The sequence below is a fragment of the Tamandua tetradactyla genome, chromosome 6, assembly GCF_023851605.1.
Source record: "Tamandua tetradactyla isolate mTamTet1 chromosome 6, mTamTet1.pri, whole genome shotgun sequence".
Classification (NCBI taxonomy): domain Eukaryota; kingdom Metazoa; phylum Chordata; class Mammalia; order Pilosa; family Myrmecophagidae; genus Tamandua; species Tamandua tetradactyla.
The window spans coordinates 100,085,636-100,104,272 of record NC_135332.1 but is presented as its reverse complement, the minus strand read 5'-3'; the positions used below and the strand labels follow the sequence as shown (position 1 = coordinate 100,104,272).

The following is an 18,637-nucleotide window of genomic DNA, read 5'->3' as shown; positions in this document are numbered from 1 at the left end:
TTATTCACAGTCATTAGAACAATTCCAGAAAAGGCACCACAGGGCAACGTGGCGCCCATTAGCTGGAACTGTGAGATTAAACTGACAGATGTGCTGGCAGCAGCTGCTACTGGCCCCAGGATGAGAAGCTCCCAGGACCCCCAGAGGTTTTCCCAGGCCCCAGTCCTTCAGCCAAGAAAGAGAAGGAGGAAGCTTTGGCTTTTGTGTACACTGAAAAAGAACTTGAAAACTGAAATCCCCCAAAATATGTCATACCCTGATGGTTCACAGCTAGATGCGCTCTGAACTTTACAACTTCATCTGTTCCTAAGCCTGCAGGCTTTCCACCACGCAACCCCCCTGGCACCAGTGTACTTGGGCTTACCCTAACAACCAAATGAAAGAGCTGCCTTGCTGTATGGCCACATGCTCCACAGCCGAGAACAAAGGCTTCATTTTCTACAGTGATCATTACTAAGTTCGCTTTTGATAGATTCTGCTTGCCAGAGTTTGCTACCTTGGCTATTACAGGGATGTTTGTTTTCTTCCAAATACAATCGTATGCCTTCACCCCACAGGGGCAGCAAGAAAACAATCTGACTGTAAACTGCAGACATATCACAGGCTGGGATGGATGACTGCAGCAGAACTAAAGGAAGACCATGAAAAGGGAATGGCCTTAGGTTTCCAATGGGGGCAAAAAAAAAAAAAAAAAACCCAGACCTGGGGCAATGCAAGCCCAAACAAACCTTCCTTCCAAAACCCATTTTATGTTTTTAAAAGAGGCATTGTAAGAACTATTCATATCATATTTTGAAAACTTTTCCTGATTTCCTCACAGGGGTTATTCTAAACCATCAAAAATTCATTTCCAGGGATTTTGCACAGTAAGAAGAAAAATATATTTACGTTAAGAATGTTGTCACACTCAGGAGAAAATGCAGCAAAGTAGTTCACAGAGCTACAAGGCACGAAATAATTTCTCAGTTTCTTATAACTAACACTGATGGAAGGTAAAAGTGCACTCAGCCCTCTTGAACCACTTAAAACAGCTTACGTGGGAGGCTTCCTTTATGACTCACAATTAGACTCCTTTAGGAATTCTTTTAAATTATCTTGACCATAAAGACCCAGGTTAGTTATCATAAAAATGAAATTGAGTTTTTTCGTTCCGTTCATTTAACATTTTTTCAGAAATATCTGTAATCTTTTATTCCCCGTTCTTATCACTTTTTATACTGGTAATAATTGGAATGTACTTTAGGGTGTTGCTATGCCTAAAGGTGGTCGGGTATTCTTTGGTTTGGAAAAGGGAAAGACTAGGACAAAAATATGCATATTTGTATAACATTGTGCCCCTAATTTGGACCGTTACTAATGCAAGAATGAAAAAGGCATCAGTTGGATGGAAATTCCACCGCATCCATGAATGATGAAATTTTGATGAAAGAACATTCTAAATGACCTTGGAGATACTTCTAGCTTTCTCTCCAGGTTGATTTTTAGCAATCTACTCATCAATCTTGTTTTTAGATACCACATATGTTCCTCCATACGGATGTCCCCCACAACGACCCAGTCCTGTGGGCATGAACCCATTTATAAACAGGACCTTTAAAGATGGTATAGTTAAGTTGTACCCAAACCAAATGAGGCTGGGCCTTAACCCAATATGGCTGAATTCCTTATATGCAAAGGAAAGTGGACACGGAAGAAGAAGCCAGAGGAGGAACACAAAGAGACAGATCACCGTGTGATGGAACGCTATCACACGAAAGCCAGCACCAGAAAGTTATAGACTCTGGAGAAAGCATTGCTTGCCAACACTTTGGTTTAGGACTTCTCATGTCCAAAATTGTGAAACAATAAATTCCTGTTGTTTAAGCCAACCTCTGGTGTGGTATGTATCATAGCAGCTTAGCAAACTAAGACAATGTCTTAACAAATTCCCTTGAAGAGATGGCTTCTTGTAAAAAGATTGTTTTACCTTTATATTAAAAATATGCACAGTATCTCAAAGACAAACCTGAAATACATACATGCTTTCAGGCTATTCTTTGACAGGACATATTGCAGCTCCTCAGAAAAATGTGTGACTCATTTAGCAATGCCTGTGTTTGTCCAAAAGTTAGAAAGCCCGTCAAGATGCATCTTTTATCAAGATATTTCCTAAACACAAGGAGTAAAGTTATTCTACGACAGCTGAAATAGATTCTTAAATTATTTATTGAAGGATGAATTTTTTCACTAACTGCTTCTAATTAGGCACTGAAAGCATTCTATAGATAAATATTCAATAGATATTTGTTGCATTATATTAAGATGAATTCATCTTATTTCCAAGGAAAAATGTTTTGGAGAAGACTAGTGATGTTCACAAAATACTTCTAAAGAAAAAGGTACAGAAATGCATGACCAATCTTCTAGAAAGTGTTTCTTATGTAATATGTTTCAACCAACAACAGAGGATCAGCTACTAGAAATAAATACTTGAGACTTCATGTGAGGTTATGAAGGACATGCATTACTCAATCACATGTTCATCTGTGTGGCATCTTTCCAGATAATCATCCAAGATAGCTGAGAAGTAGATAACAAGTGACTCAAACTTGAGCGTCTGATGTTTGTGCTGAGAGGGATAAAGATCAAAGCTGCCTCCCAAGTTTGCCTATCAAAAGCTGAGTGTGAATACATAAGTAAGGATGACACTGTCTGCATTTTGGAACTTCACCTACTGTATGACACCAAAGGAAGAGAGGTTTATTTTGTCCAAAACCAAAATTTTCTGTTGCACAAAACCTAATTAAACTTGTCTGGATAGTGCATTTAAATAACCAAACACACAGAGCCCAGAATGGGAATGAGCGTTTGTAATTCTGTATAGCTTAATGTAATACCCAGATACATCTCAGAGTATGTTGGGCAGATAATTTTTAAATATTGGCAAAGTCCCTTAAGGGACCTGAGAAAATACGGAATAATCAAACTCTACGGACTGGGGAAACTTCTGATACTGTGTCAAACATTAAGGACACCCAACTCAATAGGTCATGCTCTTGATCTTGAGGCTGACTCTTGTGAAGCTTATATATGTAGCAGAGAGGCTTAGCCTACCTGTAGGTATCCCTAAGAGTAACTTTTGGAGGGCCTCTTTTGTTGCTCAGATGTGGCCTTAATCTCTCTAAGCCCAACCCTGCAAGTGAAAGCACTGCCCTCTCTACACGTGGAACATGACATCCAGGGCTGACTCCCAGAGATGAGCCTGGCCATGGCACCGTGGGATCAACAATGTCTTCCTGATCAAAAGAGGGAAAAGAAATGTGACAAAATAAGGTAACAGTGGTTCAGATAGGTCAAATGGAGTTGAACTGGATGCTACTCTTATGCAAACTTCAGCTAGATATTGCTTATTGCCATGGTTTGCCAAACCTCAACCAAAATCATTCCTGCAAACCCTAAAGAATACTTAGGGCTCTATGTGAGATTCTCCAAAAGTTTCATATACTAAGATTACTTTCCATAAACCTATAACCTCCAGATTGTTCCTAGGCCAGGTAAGTTTTGAAACCCAGAGGGGCAAGGCTCCCCAAGAACATCAGGAACATCTGTTAGTTCCAATGCCCCATCCCATATTATTGACACCACTTTGCAACATTAAAAGTTAGAGTGGGCATAGCCCAAATACCCCTAAGGTTTGGGAGAAAGATCAAAAGAGAAGGAGGAGCTATAATAGAGTAGATAGGAAATAACAAATGAGTATGTCTGCTGAATCATTATATTGATATTTCTTTTTAGTCTCCAGTGTCTTAGAGCAGCTAGAAGGAAAAACCTAAAAGTGTGACCCATACCAAACTCTGAAATCTGTTCTGTAGCTACCTGTTAAAATGTACTTTGAAATTTGTTGCTTTTTTGTATAAATGTTATATTTCACAATTAAAAATGTTTTTTAAAAAGCTGAGCACCCACTTTCCTACCTCATCTTGTCACCCTCCCTCGCCCCCAGGGATTAACAGGTAGCCATATTAAGGTTAAGACATATTCCCTTCCCCTTATTTTTCTCTTCCTGTTCCCCCTTAGACATGAAAAGCCGTTCTTAGCAGAGTAAAATCATTTCAAATATGAATTTGCAGGTATGGAAAGGTCCACAGCAACATAATTTGCTTATTGTAGCCAAGATGATTCCTGAGAGAAGACTATAAATTAGTTTTCTCAGCATCCTCTTCCAAATCGACCAAGCTGCATAAAGAAGGGCACCAAGACATTTCATTTCTGAGAACAGTCAGAAAGTAAACAGAGCTAATAAATAAAATCCAGAGCCTGAAATCACAGAGCAAAGAGTGCTCTGAAGGAAGCTTAAGACAGGTATCGAGGAGTCCTGACCAAGAAAGTCATCTGAGACCCAGGTGAGCAGACAGGAAACAGGTCAGAGTTGGCATCAGCAGCCTAAGAGAGCCCAGGATCTGAGTTCCTTCCTGCTCTCACTTAGGTAGGAGCACCAACAATTTAGGAGTGTATTCTAAGCACGTGGAAAGCATCCTTCCAGTGACTTGCCATCTAGCCATGCTGATGACCAAATGTTTGCTTGAATCTGAACTGGCTTTTACAGAGAAAACACAGTACTTGGCACATGATATGTAATCGACATATGTTGAATGAGTGAGTGAATGGATGAATGAAACATTAAAGTTAAACATTGACCTCTTATTTCTCTCTTCTCCTACCTCAATCTGTGGCATGAGGAGATGGGTGGAGGTGGAGAAAATGCCTTAGTTTTTTCTTTTGCCTTGGAGCTAAGGACTGTGGTGTCAAGCTTCAGAAGTGAGCCTGTGGTTCCTTCTTGATTAATGATTTGGCGGTCTTTCACTTTGCTTTCCAAATGACCATGAGGAGAAGGACTCACAGTACAGGTTGTCTTTCCAATACTATGCTATGAACCAAAGAATAAAGTAGCAAGAAAAAATTATTTTAATGTAGATCTCTTAGTTCAGAGATTGAAATAGATGTATTTGGTTTCCACTACAGAGTATTGTGAGCAAATAGCTACAAAACAGCACGGGCAAAGAACAATTCAAGAAAAGAGCTTAGATGAGAAGTAGGCAAGTTAGCTTTATGACAAAGCTAGTGCCTTCAATTTTCCCACCTGCTAGTTATGAAAGGCAAAAATGTTTTCTATTCTTGCATTATGATAATGGCATAAATTTCAGTGCTCTGGTTACTTTGGACATCACCAAAATCCAAATGACTTCAACCAAATGATTGCCTACTATCCCAGCAAAGGATCGAATACAACTATTCCACAATAGGTCTTAGTTTTCTCAATCCTACAGCTCCTACAAATTAGCCTGGTCATGTTTTTTTCTTTCCTTTTCCCCTTCATTTCTGAATGGCAGGGAAGCCTAGAGCACAGTGCTATTATGAATAAGTCAGGGAAAAGTAAGAATTTTCCATGCTTAAGAATTCACTGAGGAAAAGCAGAGGAAAAAAATGTCCAATGTGATCATTCTTTGGTGAATTCCACCATTCTTTACAGAGGGGAGTAAAGACCAACCCACCAAACCATAATAGTAGAAATAGAAAAAAAGGAGAATGGAAGACGATGACTAGGAAACAAGTCCAGACTGTGCAGAGATCTTTGCTATTAGAAGAAAGATGTTAGCAAGAGACTTCTTCAGCATACAAAGCCAAGGGACATCCAGCTAGTGAGTGGGGTAATTTCTGAAAGGTTTTGATGGGAGTTGATCCAGAAAGAAAATATGCAAGAAGGGGTTGCAGAGGAGAAAGTTAAGCCAAGAAGCAGGATAAGGGCCCAACGATACACCAGGAAGAGCTAATAAGAAGAGTGAGGAACTTTTGAGTAAGAAGGCACATTAGAAGAGGTGGTTAGCTTTTGGCTCAGAGGTCAGGGTGCAATGTTCTCCAGTCATCTCACATCTGGGTTCGTCTGACACCAGTGGCTCCACCATGCCACCCAAGTTTGACCCCAACAAAATCAAAATCATGTACCTGACATGCACCAGTGGAGAAGATGATGCCATGTCTGCTCATGTCCCAAGATCAGCCCTCTTGGTCTGTCTCCAAAAAAGATTGGTGGTGACATCTCCAAGGCAACTAGTAACTGGAAAGGTTCAAAGATTAGGGTGACATTGACTGTTTAGAACAGATAGACCCAAGTTGAAGGGCATCTTCTGCCCCCTCCCTGATCATTGAGGCCCGGAAGGAACTGACCGGAGACAGCAAGAAGCAGAGACACATTAAGCACAGTGTAAATATCTCTTTTGGTGAGATTGTCAACATTGACCTACAGATGCAGCACTGATCTTTAGCTGGAGAATTCTCTGGAGCCATTAAAGAGCTTTCAGGGACTGCCCTGTCTGTGGGCCGCAGTGCAGAAGGCTGCCAGCCTCACCATCACAGATGACAGCAGCAGTAGTGCAGTGGAATGTCCAGCTAGTTAAGAGCTACAGAGGAAAATATTTCAATAAAAGATCATTCGGCAGCTGAAAGAGAAAAAGAGATAGCTAGATCTGTTTGAGGAAGTTTGCATAAAGCTGACCATCCAGAGATTGGTCAGGGCTAGTAAGAAAACGTTACTAGCCCTGCCATACAATTGCTGTACAATTGCCATAGGCACCTCTAGTTCTTCTTATTTGTGATGAAGGCTTCTTAAATTCCCATACAAAAGTACATTCTGTGAGCTAATTAGCTCTGCCTTCAAACACCCAGGAAAAGCCTAATAGCAGCTCTTGACTGGACTTTCTTCAATCGGGCAGGTGGCTTCTGCCAGGCTCTCTGAGGGTTGGTGATATCATCGGCCTCCAGGAGAGCCAACACAATCCAAACAGTGAGGTTCTTTTGCTCAGTATCAATTCAGCTTCCCACAAATGAGATGAAGGCAGCATTTGGTTAGCAATTGGAAACACATATCAAAGGGAAGGAACTTGACGCAAAACAGATTTTTCTAACCACTCTTAGCATACGTGTGGAAGAATGCATCTTTTCCTTGTAGCAATGCAAATGTCACTGATTATAAACATGTGCGTGGCAGCTTGCCAGTAATTTGTTCTTGTCCCTTAATGATGGGACCCACATAGAATTCAAGGCTGTGTGAACTACAGAGAAATAAATGGTGGGAGCAGGAGGGAACTCCGAAAAGTCTTTTGAGATTAACTCTTTGGGGGGAAGCACTGTGGTTTCTCTATAGGTAGTTCATGTTTAAAAATAGTAAATGCACATCTTCTCTCATTAAGATTAAGACTGCTTAAAGAATAAAATTTAAAGAAGTTTGAGAGAAAATGGAAAATCCACTACCAGTAAAAGAAGAATTATTCTTAGATCAGACGCTCAGAGGAAAGAAGTTGCCAGAAAGGCAAAGAAGGCCTGATGCTCGTCATGACAGGTTTTCTACCATTTCAGAAACCCAGACTGGTTTCTCCCTGCTTCCCATGTAGGTTTTAGATTCTACCCCAGAAGAGAAAGGTTCTGTTGGTGTACATTCTGAAGTCCTTTGTAAGGGAAGAATCCCTTAGAATTCTTAGAATGTGCAAAGAAAAATGAAAAAGCTGTGGCTGGAGATGTTTCTGAGTTAATATCAGTATATAAAGTATTTGCCTTTAGGTTTCCGTTTTGCTGAACAAAATGTGGGGGCCAATGCATCGAACTGAAGAAGTACTCCTTGTGTACCCCACAAGAGATTTAGTGTATTGGCAAAATTGGTTAGTGTATTGGCAAAATTGGTTTTTTCCCTTCATATTGTCTCTTTTCTGTGGCTAAAGGAGGAAAGTTTTGGTCCCTTTATTGGGTCCTCATATTTCAAGCACACTTGATCTTTTGATCAGATTATTTGCCTGCTGAGGAGTCTTTTCCTTTTTTTAAACTTTTATTGTAGCAACATACATACAACACAAAATTTCTCATTTTAGCCACTTTAAGGTATACAATTCAGTGATATTAACTATATTTATAATATGGTGCAACCAACCCTAACATTCTTTATGCCAACTTTTCATCCTCTCAAACAGAAAAATTTGCACCCATTAAGCAATAACAGCCCACTCCCTTCACCCACTAGCCCCTGGTAACCAGAAATCTGTCTATCTCTATGAATTTGCATATTCTAGGCAGTTAATATAAGAAAGAGCATACAATATCAGGCTTTTTGTGTGTCTGGCTTATTTCACTCAATGTGATGTCTCCAAGGCTTATCATGTGGTCACATTCATTCCTTTTTAAAGCTCAGTATATCCCTTTATATGGATATGCCACATTTTGCATATTCACTCATCTGTTGACTGACACTTGGATTGCTTCTACCTTTTCACTATTATGAAAAATGTTGCTATGAACATCAGTGTGAAAATACCTGTTCAAGCTCAATTCTTGAGAGTTGATTTCCAAGCCATATCATACTTCTATGTTCAACTTTCTGAGGAACCACAAACTTATTTCCACAGCCTTCTCTAGCCACCTGTTCCTAACAGGGTTCTCCCCCGCTCTGTGTCCTTGCTGTCCAGTGCTGCAGGGCTTGATTAGATGTTGCCTCGTACTATTACAAAATTCTTTTAAAAGTCTATTCTCCTCAGCCAGGTGATAAGACCCTTGTGGATTGAGGTACGTTTAATATCCACCATGCATCACTCCAGACCTAAAACAGGATCAGAGACACATGTGGAGCTCAAATAAGAATTGATTTTCTGTTCTTCACAATTCTCTAAACACATAATGGAACCAATATGCAGGCTATTAGGGACTTTCTCACACTGATGATCTGATAGTGGAGGAAGAGTACAAAATAGGCAGCAGTCAGAAAAGGCCTATGCAAATGTAGTAATTCTGATAATTCAGGAGAATGCATCCACAAGGAGAAAAGGATATATTTAATGAGCAAAACTAAAGTGCATAAACTGTTTGGGAAGTGAAATTGAAAATTGAAGTAAGGGATGTGATTAGTTGGAAGGGGTTACTTAAAAAGCATCTTTGAATTTTATGAGAATGGAAAGCTTCAAATAGTATAATTTATCCTTCATTCAACTTTAACTCTTATAGAAAACAATTCGGCACTGATTTAAAACATTCAAAGAGAAGAAAAAGGAAATCCAGAAACAGTTCCTTTAATCAAACAATATTTAAGAAGAGTAACTTTCAAGCAACATGGTGGACCAGCTACTGTAAAGAGGTTCGTTGCTACTAAAAATACATAAAATAAAGAGAAAGTTATTTTCAACATATAACCAAACTTGAAAGATAGACAGATTTCCAACTGTCATAAATTAAAAATGAACCACAGCCCACCAAACAATACAGAAACCCAGGAGGGGCTTAAAATCAGATAGAGACTCTGGGCATGGGATTCCCTGACCATACAAGAACAGGGAATGTACCACAAGCCTGCACTGTGGGAACAATGAGAAGCTCTGGTATAAAACTAGGAGCCCCAGTGAACCCCTTGACTTCCCAGACCAAACAAAATATCATAAATTTTAAAATAAAATAATAACTACTCACTGGCAACAACCCAATATTCCCCCTCAAAAAATACCTCACTTATTTAGATTGAAGCCCAGTCTAGGAGAGGTTCAGTTTACTTAAAACTTGGTCTAAGAGCCACTCCCAGTGAAACTCTTTTGTTGCTCAGATGTGGCCTCTCTCTCTCATCTGGAATGGCAAGCGAACTCACTGCCCTGACCCCACCTAAGTGGGACATGACTCCCAGGGATATAAACCTCCCTGGTAATGTGGGACAGAAATCCTAGAATGAGCTGGAATTTGGCATCAAGGGATTGAGAAAGCCTTCTCCACCAAAAGGGGGAAGAGAGAATTGAGACAAAGTGTCAGTGGCTGAGAGATATTAAACAGAGTTAAGAGGTTATCCTGGAGGTTATTCTTACACATTATATAGACATCCCCTTTTTAGTTTATGGTGTATTACAGTGGCTAGAGGGAAGTAGCTGAAACTGTAGAGCTGTGTTCTGGTAGCCATGTTTCTTGAAGATGATTGTATAATGATATAGCTTTCACAATGAGACTGTGTGATTGTGAAAACTCTGTGCTGATGCTCCTTTTATCTATGGTATGGACAGATGAGTAAAAAATATGGATAAGAAATAAAAAATAATAGGGGAAACAAAGGTTAAAATAAATTGAGTAGATTGAAATACTAGTGGTCAATGAGAGTGAGGGGTAAGGGATATGGCATGTGTGAGTTTTTTCTTTCTTCTTTCTTTGCTGAAGAGATGCAAATGTTAAAAAAAATGATCATGGTGATGAATGCACAACTATGTGATAATACTGTGAGCCAGTGATTGTAACCATGTCAAGAATGCTTGTATGTTTGTGTTTACAATAAAAATATTTTTTTAAAAAAAGCCCTGTCAAGGTATAATTTTAATTAAACTTTTATTTTCAGATAACTATGGATTCATATGGAATTGTAAGAAATAATACAGAGAGATAGAGTACCAATTTCTTACAAATCCATATGAATTACCAATATTCCCTAATGGTAACATCTTACAAAGCTAAATACAATATCACAACCAGGAAACTGCCTCTGACACAGTCAAGAGACATAGTTCCCCCAATCACAGGCTTCTCATTATCCTTTTATAGCTGCAACTTCCTCCTTCTGACTCCTGGCAATGACTACTACTCTGTTCTCCAGTTCTATAATTTCAAGAATGTGATACAAATGGCTTTCTTTCTCAGTATAATTCTCTGGAATTTCATCACAGGTTGTTGTGCATATCACAAGTTTGATCCTTTTAATTGCCAAGAAGTATTCCATGGTATGGATGTGCCATAGTTTCTTTAACCATTACATATTGAAGAGCGCCTGGATTGTTTCCAGCAGATATAAATAAATCTGCTATAAATATTCATGCACAGGCTTCATGTGAACATAAGCCTTCATTTCTCTAGGATAATTGTTCTGAAGTGTAATTGTTGGGCAGAATAGTAGTAGCATGTTTAGTTTTTTAAGAAATCTCCAAATTCTTTTCCAGTGTGATTGAACCATTTTACCTTCCTAACAGCATCGCATGACTGATTCAGTATCTTTACATCCTCGTCAACATTTGGTGTTGTCACTATTTTGGGTAGGTGTCATTGATATCTTGTTGTGATTTTAACTTGCATTTACTAGTAGATAATAATTCTTAACATCTTTCCATCTGCTTCACAGATGAAATAGATGCCTATTTTCCATCTATCTGTATCTCTACTTCAGTGAAATGTTTCTTCATGTCATTTGACCATTTTCTCATTGAATTGTTTAGTTTTTTTACTGCTAAGTTTTGAGAATTCTTTTTGTAGCCTAGATACCATTCCTTCTTAGATTTGTGACTTGCACATATTTTCTCCCACTCTGTAACTTGTCTTTTCATCTCATTAACAGGGTCTTCTATGAAGCAAAAGTTTTTAATTTTGATGAATTTAATATATCAATTTTTCCTTTTATGGATTGCACTTTTGATACCAAGTTTAAGTCTTTTTCCTAACCCCAGGTCCCAAAGATTTTCTCCTATGACTGTCTCAAAAAGTCTTATAGTTTTGTGTTTTGCACTTATATCTATGATCAGTTTTGAGTTCATTTTTGTAAAAGGGATAAGTTTTAGGTAAAGTTTCAACTTACCAAGTTACTCTGAGTTACTCCAACACTATTTGTTGAAAAGTCTACTTTTCTTCCACCGAACTGATTTTGTACCTTTGTCAAAATCAATGGGCGGGGGTGCAACAGTAGTTCAGTGGTAGAATTCTCACCTGCCATGTGGGAAACCCAGGTTTGATTCCCGGCCCATACACTTTCCAAACAAACAAACAAATGAAAACCAAGCAAACAAAAATTCAGCAAATGGTGCTGCAATAAGGGGATACTCATATGGGAAAAGAATGAAATTTGACACACACCCTCCCCCATACAGCAAATGAAAGGAAATCAATGGGCTTATGTACATCTGTCCATTTCTGGATTCCAATTCTGTTCCATCGATCCATGTATCTATCTGACTGCCAAAACCACACGGTCTTGACTTATTATAGATATATATTGTCTTGAATCAGGGAGACTGATTCAACACACTTTGTTCTTCTTTTTCACAATGGTTTAGCAATGTTAATTCCTTTGTCCATTGGGAGTATAACTTGGTGCAACTGCTTCACTTCACAGTGTATTTTGCCAATAATTGATACAGTGAAGGGTGCATACACCCTAATCCAATTTTAGGTATAATTTTTGAGAGATTCTGGAATATGTAGACAGTGAGACACATTCAGGGATATTTGCTGCAGTAATGGTTTGCAATGAAAATAATCTGAATGTTCATAATAAAGAGTCACAAATTGTGATTTAATCATTCAGTGACGTTCCATAAAGCAATTAAGATGACTAAATTAAAACTATCTATAATCACAGATCTTAAAACATAATTCATTTCAGAAGGATATATACAGTATGATACCATTAACGTGATTTTCAAAACACATAATCCTGACTATTCTATGAATGCAAAATGATGGGGCAAAAACATAAGGCACCGAAGAAAATGGGTAGATAGGGAGAGCAGCCTGGTATAGACATCTCAACTCATACCAAAGGCAAAATTCAAAGATGGGCAGATGAGTTTCAGAACCAAAAGTGTCCTAGTCCTCATATTACAAATGAGTAACCTGAGGCCAAAGAGATTAAGTCCTTTCTAGACTCTGAGATGAGGCCATTAGTAAAGATTCTAGAGCCAGCAGTAAAGTTCACTTCTTCTTCCACTGCTCCACACTGCCTTTACAAGAGTCCCAGAAGATACTTTGGAGAAGGGGCAGGGCAGCAGTTTCCACTATGAGACTGAGTCAATCACCGGGCACCTGGCTAATGCTGAAGGTGATTGTTCTGACAGCCTTCAGCAGACTCTAGGGGTATCCTTTTAGGGACAAAAAAGAAAGGGTCATCTTGGATAGGCTCCAAGACGATTAAGATGGATGAGGCTGGCCAGCAGGGATGGGAACCTGTGGACCACATAACCCGTCCCAGGGAACAGCCACCCTCAGCCTCTACCAGTGCCTCAAACTATGAATGGGAGCATGAAGAAGAGCCAGATATGATTTCCAAAGTAAGCTGGAAATCCGAATTTTAATGTACGATCTCTTATTCTTAAATGCTGGAACCCAGCTCAAAATCTGTAAAACATACCACAGGAGCCAAACAAAACACATCTGTGGGCCAACTTCCAGACGCCAGTCACCGTTTTGCAACATCGACAATTAAAGAGTTTGGGCTGAGGCTGCCTCCTGGCCAGTTTTTATGGCTCCTGAATTCAGGAAAAGAAAACAAGTTAGGTTCAAAGCCACTCCTCATGTCTGAGACATCCAAAAGTAAATGTTCACTGCCTAGATCTATTTTGATGAAAAGCAGAAGTTGAAAAACTGATCAGTGTGTACTGTTGTGGTTTGCAAAGAATAAAATTGGCCACCCAGCCCATCCAATAAGAGCATGAATGTCAGAATTGGATTTCTAGGTGATGAGATGGGAAGGAGAGTGGGAAGATGAAACCAAACTTGAATGGCCCCAGTGCAACCCCATCAAAATACTTTCCTCCCCACTCCCTGCCTTCTCCTTCCCGTAATTCTTATTCCCTCCACAATCACCTCTCCTCTTTTGGTCACTGAGGAGTAGTTAGAATAGCAGACTGACAGGTGAGGAGAATGCAGAGGAAGTCAGGAGACCTTCAGCAGATGCAGGCATAATTCCATTTATTAATATAAACTGGAATTTATCTGCTCTTTACTGTGTTTCTCACTTGACTGTCAGCACTTTGCATTTTAATCTTTGCAGCAATTCCATGAGTGAGGTGTTAGCCTCTGTTCCCTTTGCAGATAAGGCTTGGAGGAGAGGCCACAGGTAGCAGGGGGTGGGGACTGGAATCCAGGTGGTCTCCAACCCCAAATCATGCCCTTAACCATCAGCCCTTCTACCTCCTCTTAGCATGATTTCAGCCTGTTTCATTTTCCCTCTAAGTCGTATGATTCCGCTCCTTCACCAATGAACAGTAGATAAGAAACAAGTAAAAGATGTTGCAAATATAGGGCAGTTCTTAGGAAGAAACATTTTAAGGGGAAATTTAGAATCTCCCTTCTCTTTCAACTATAATAATGACAAAGTTTGTCCTGCAGCTATGTGCAGGTTCTGGAAAGGACAAGGTGATGAACTTATTCCTATATGTACAGAACTTATCAAGGATTTCAAGAAGCTCATGGAGAAGACTTTTCTTCTCTAAGATGCTGCTGCCTGATAATATGTTTACTCTGTATTCGAAATGTAAAATCAAAATATGTGTGTGCATATGTGGGCTGACACAGGTGTGTTCATGTGTGAGCATGTACATATGGGTGCATGTGTGGGTGTGCACGTGTGTGGGCATGTGTGTATACAGGCTTTGCTTGTGTTTGGGAATGTGCATGTGTGTATGCAGGCAGCTGTGGCATACAGCGTGTTGGCATGTGTGTGTACATATGGGGCATGTGTGCACATACACACTTGTGACTGTGTGTTTGGGCATGTGCATGCACATGCATGTGTGTTTGCAGGCATGTGCATGCATGTATAGTGTGTGTTCATGTGCACACATGTGTCTGTGTGACCTTCAAGGTGCCATTCAGCAGCAATCAGTGCAGCCACATGCTCTAAATCCAGACATCAGACCATCAACCTTGGCTGGATCCATTTGTGCATTTGTCTAAAATGCAATATTTCTCAACGATGATCTGGCGGTCCAACTGCAAGAGAATCAGCTGGGGAATTTGAACAATGCACACCCAGTTGATTTAATGAGATTTTGTTCTAGAGCAACTGCTATAAGCTATATAAAACTATATATATGCTATAAGTATACACATCCAGTTCGTGTATCATGATCACATAAGTCCAGGATAAATGGGGAATAAATGAGGGGAAATGATTTTCAGCCTAGCCAACTTTTCTTACTCTTCATACATTAACTAAAAGGTAGCAAAAAAATCTTACTCCTTAACACCTCCCCCTGCCCCCGCCACACACACGGAGGCAGGCACCTTTATGTTCTCAGCTTCTGAATTCATTTTGCATTTGACAAGCACATAAAAGCTTACGTGAGAGGAGGCCTTGGCTCTTTAGATGCAGTTGGTAAGCATGTTCCCTTCCCTTCAGACATCTCCATCCTACAGAAGCTTCAATCCATTGCCAATAGCTGAGATTTATCTTCTCAAGAAGTTTAAAAGTGTTTTTACCTGTTAATATGTTTGAGGTTTCTTTGCTTGATTTATGTGCCATCTTGGCTCAGGAATTTTACAGCAAATTTCCTCAGTGCTGCAAATGAAGATTTTCTAAGTGTGGATGCTTTGTTACAAGCAGCGCCTCTGGCAGGTAGTAGGTAAATCTCTCAAACTCAGAGGCCTGACCCTCAACTCTCAAACTCATCTATTTAAAAGTTACACTACCTAAATTGTAAACTTTCCTCTGGTAAATAGCATACAGGCCAAAAGGCACAAATTAGTAAAGCAAACCAAAGTTGAAACCCAGAAAGAGAATAAAATTAAAACGCAAGCCTCATTGGAGGGCCGTCATTTTTCTTTCCATCACTAACAATCCAGAAGCCAGACCTGGGTTCAATTCTCAGGGACAAAAGAACGGCTCTCAGGGAATTTAGCCTCACCACATTGCTCTGGAAATATTGCTGCTGCTTTTTGGGCACAAAGACTTCTTCTCCCAACGTCTTCTATTTTCTATCGCTTCTCATGGACGGTACCGCAAACTGGAAGATGGTGAGTGTGTGGCAGGAAACCACCTGGGGAGCAGCGACGACCTGACCAACTGCAGTGAGGATTGGGATGGAGAGGAGAAGACATAGGCAGGAGATATAAAAAGAGTTAGAGGAATCCTACGGCAAGGTGATGGACAGGAGAGAGAGAATCAGGAAGATAGGGGGGGTCACAGATGACAAACAAGGTTCTGATTCTGATGTGAATCACTAGATTTCAGAGTTTGCACAATCGCATGCCTGCTTGGAGTCAAGCAGGTAAACTATATCAGTGGGGGGAGTGCGGACTGTGGGAAACCAGAGGGCAAGGGAAGGGAACCCTCCCCAGTTACAGCCAGCTGCTACCAGCTCAGAACCAAGGCCAAGAATTCCACAGCTTCCTGTTTTCAAATGAACCCAGAAAGTTTGGGTTTAAAAGTCTGAATTTCAAATGTTGAAAATTATTTCTTTTTATAAATTCAGAAACCCCATATAGATCAAATAAAACCTGTGTGTGGATACAGCCCAGAGTTTCCAGTTTGGGGCCTCAAAAATAAAAGACGGTGCTACTGAAGAAATGAAATTCCTACTCTCTCCAGATAGTGCCTTTTTAAAAAAATTAAGGTGAATCTATAATCTAACCCAACTACCATGAAAACACAAGATTGGAAAGGAACCTACTTTCAGCCGATGAGAATACTCTTCTCCTCCTTGTACATCCCAGCTGATTGCTGTCAGCTCGCACATCTGCATGCAGTGCTGTCACTTTGGAATCCACCATTACCTATTCTTACTTTCTCTTTTTAGGCTTCTCTCCTGAGATAATGCAAGTGAGGATGTGATTTGACACTTACCCTGTTAAGATGAACAATGGATAATTTAGGTGCCAATCAAGTATAGAAAAATGTCCACATTTCTTCAAATCAGTCAAATAATTGTCAAATCACTTCACTTTGCTTCTCAGGTACAGTGCAAGCTATGAAGCTCCCCAGAGATTTAAATTCTGAGTGCTAATGGTCTTTGAAAGCTACACCAAAATCAACTTGATCTTGAAAGTGATTCCTTCATTCAAAAAACTCTTATTAAGTGCTTACTCTGAACCAGCTCCCATGATTACACACGGACTAAGAAGAGGAAACTATGAAACATCACTTCATCCCAGAAGAGAGGAAATGCACTATTATTTACAAAGCATAACATTAATACTTATGAAAGTTTCTCCTTCCATGTTAAAAAAAAGTACTAGCAAGAAACAATTGGAGGGGGGACCAAGGTGGCTCTGCAGGCAGAGTTCTTGTCTGCCATATGGGAGACCCAGGTTCGCTCCCCAGTACCTGCCCATGTAGAAAAATAATAATAAAGAAACAGTTGGAGCCTTGCATGCAGGAGACCCAGTGTATTAGTTAGGGTTCTCTAGAGAAACAGAATCAACAGGGAACACTTGCAAATATAAAATTTATGAAAGTGTCTCACGTGACCGTAGGAACGCAGAGTCCAAAATCCACAGGGCAGGCTGCGAAGCCGATGACTCCAATGGATGGCCTGCATGAACTCCACAGGAGAGGCTCACCAGCCAAAGCAGGAATGAAACCTGTCTCCTCTGAGTCCTCCTTAAAAGGCTTCCCATGATTGCATTTAGCATCACTAATTGCAGAAGACACTCCCCTTTGGCTGATTACAAATGGAATCAGCTGTGGATGTAGCTGACGTGATCATGACCTAATCCTATGAAATGTCCTCATTGCAACAGACAGGCCAGCGCTTGCCCAAGCAGATGAACAGGTACCACAACTTGGCCAAGTTGACACCTGTCCCTAACCATGACACCCAGGTTTGATTTCCAGACCATGCACCACCATCCCAAAAAAAGAAACAATTGGAAAATAAAGTTTAAAATAATGCCATTTGCAATGATCAAAATGTAGGAAATACTCAAGTATCAGAAGAAAACACAATTATCGAGATGTCACTTCTTCCAAAACTGATCTATAGAGTTAATGTTATTCAACCAAAATCCCAGCAGGCGTTTTTCATAGAAACTGACAAACTGATTCTAAAGTTTAGATGGGAATGTAAGGGACATAGAATAAACAAAATAATCACACAAAAAAAGAACAAAGATGGAGTACTTACATTATTTGATTTCAAGATTTACTAAAAAGTTATAAAAATCAAGACTGTTTAGAATATTGGTATAAAGAAAGACATAATAATGATGAATAGCTGGGATAAAAAACCAAGGAGAAAATTCAGAAATAGAACCAGATAGATTAATAGAAACAGATAAAGATAGATAGATAGATAGATAGATAGATAGATAGATAGATAGATAGATAGATAATGTCTGTATGTGTGTAATTGATTTTCAACAAAGTCTCTAGGATAATTCAATGGGAAAAAAATAGTCCTTTCAATAAATAGTGCTGGAACAAGTGGTTATTTATTTTGAAAAAAAAAAGAAAAGAAAAGAAACTTGGTACCTTTCTCACACCAGACACAAACAGTAACATTTATCAAATACCTAGATTCAACAACCAGAATTATAAAACTTCTAGAAGAAACCAGGAAAAAGTCTTCATGACCTCGGGGAAGGCAAAGATTTCTTAAATAGGACACACACAAAAAATATGAAAGAAAAAATTGTGAAGCCTCCAGTCTGTCGCCGAGGAGGGAGCAGGGCGCCACTGTGGGGGCGCTGAGAGTCCTGAGTTCTTACTGGGTGGGTGAAGATTCCACATACAAATTCCTTGAAGTTATCCTCATTGATCCATCCATTCTAATTGATAGAGTGTTACCCTCGTCAAAATAAAAAAAACTCCTGCCCTTCAAAAGACACTTAAAATAAAAGGCGGGGAGAAAGGCTACTTCCTTTACATCTGGCAGCAGCCATCAGGTAAGCCAAG

The 18,637-nt window shown here is 39.7% G+C and overlaps 1 long non-coding RNA gene and 1 pseudogene across 1 annotated transcript in view; one reads left to right on the top strand and one right to left on the bottom strand.

Annotated features, from left to right (window-relative positions):
- Window positions 1-987, bottom strand: part of LOC143686254 (uncharacterized) — a 39,329-nt gene extending 38,342 nt beyond the window's left edge. The window contains exon 1 of the long non-coding RNA XR_013176990.1: window positions 889-987. This is a non-coding gene — a long non-coding RNA (uncharacterized LOC143686254). The remainder of the gene's footprint in view (window positions 1-888) is intronic.
- Window positions 988-5,940: 4,953 nt separating this feature from the next.
- Window positions 5,941-6,434, top strand: LOC143686253 (large ribosomal subunit protein uL11 pseudogene; annotated as a pseudogene).
- Window positions 6,435-18,637: the final 12,203 nt, after the last annotated feature.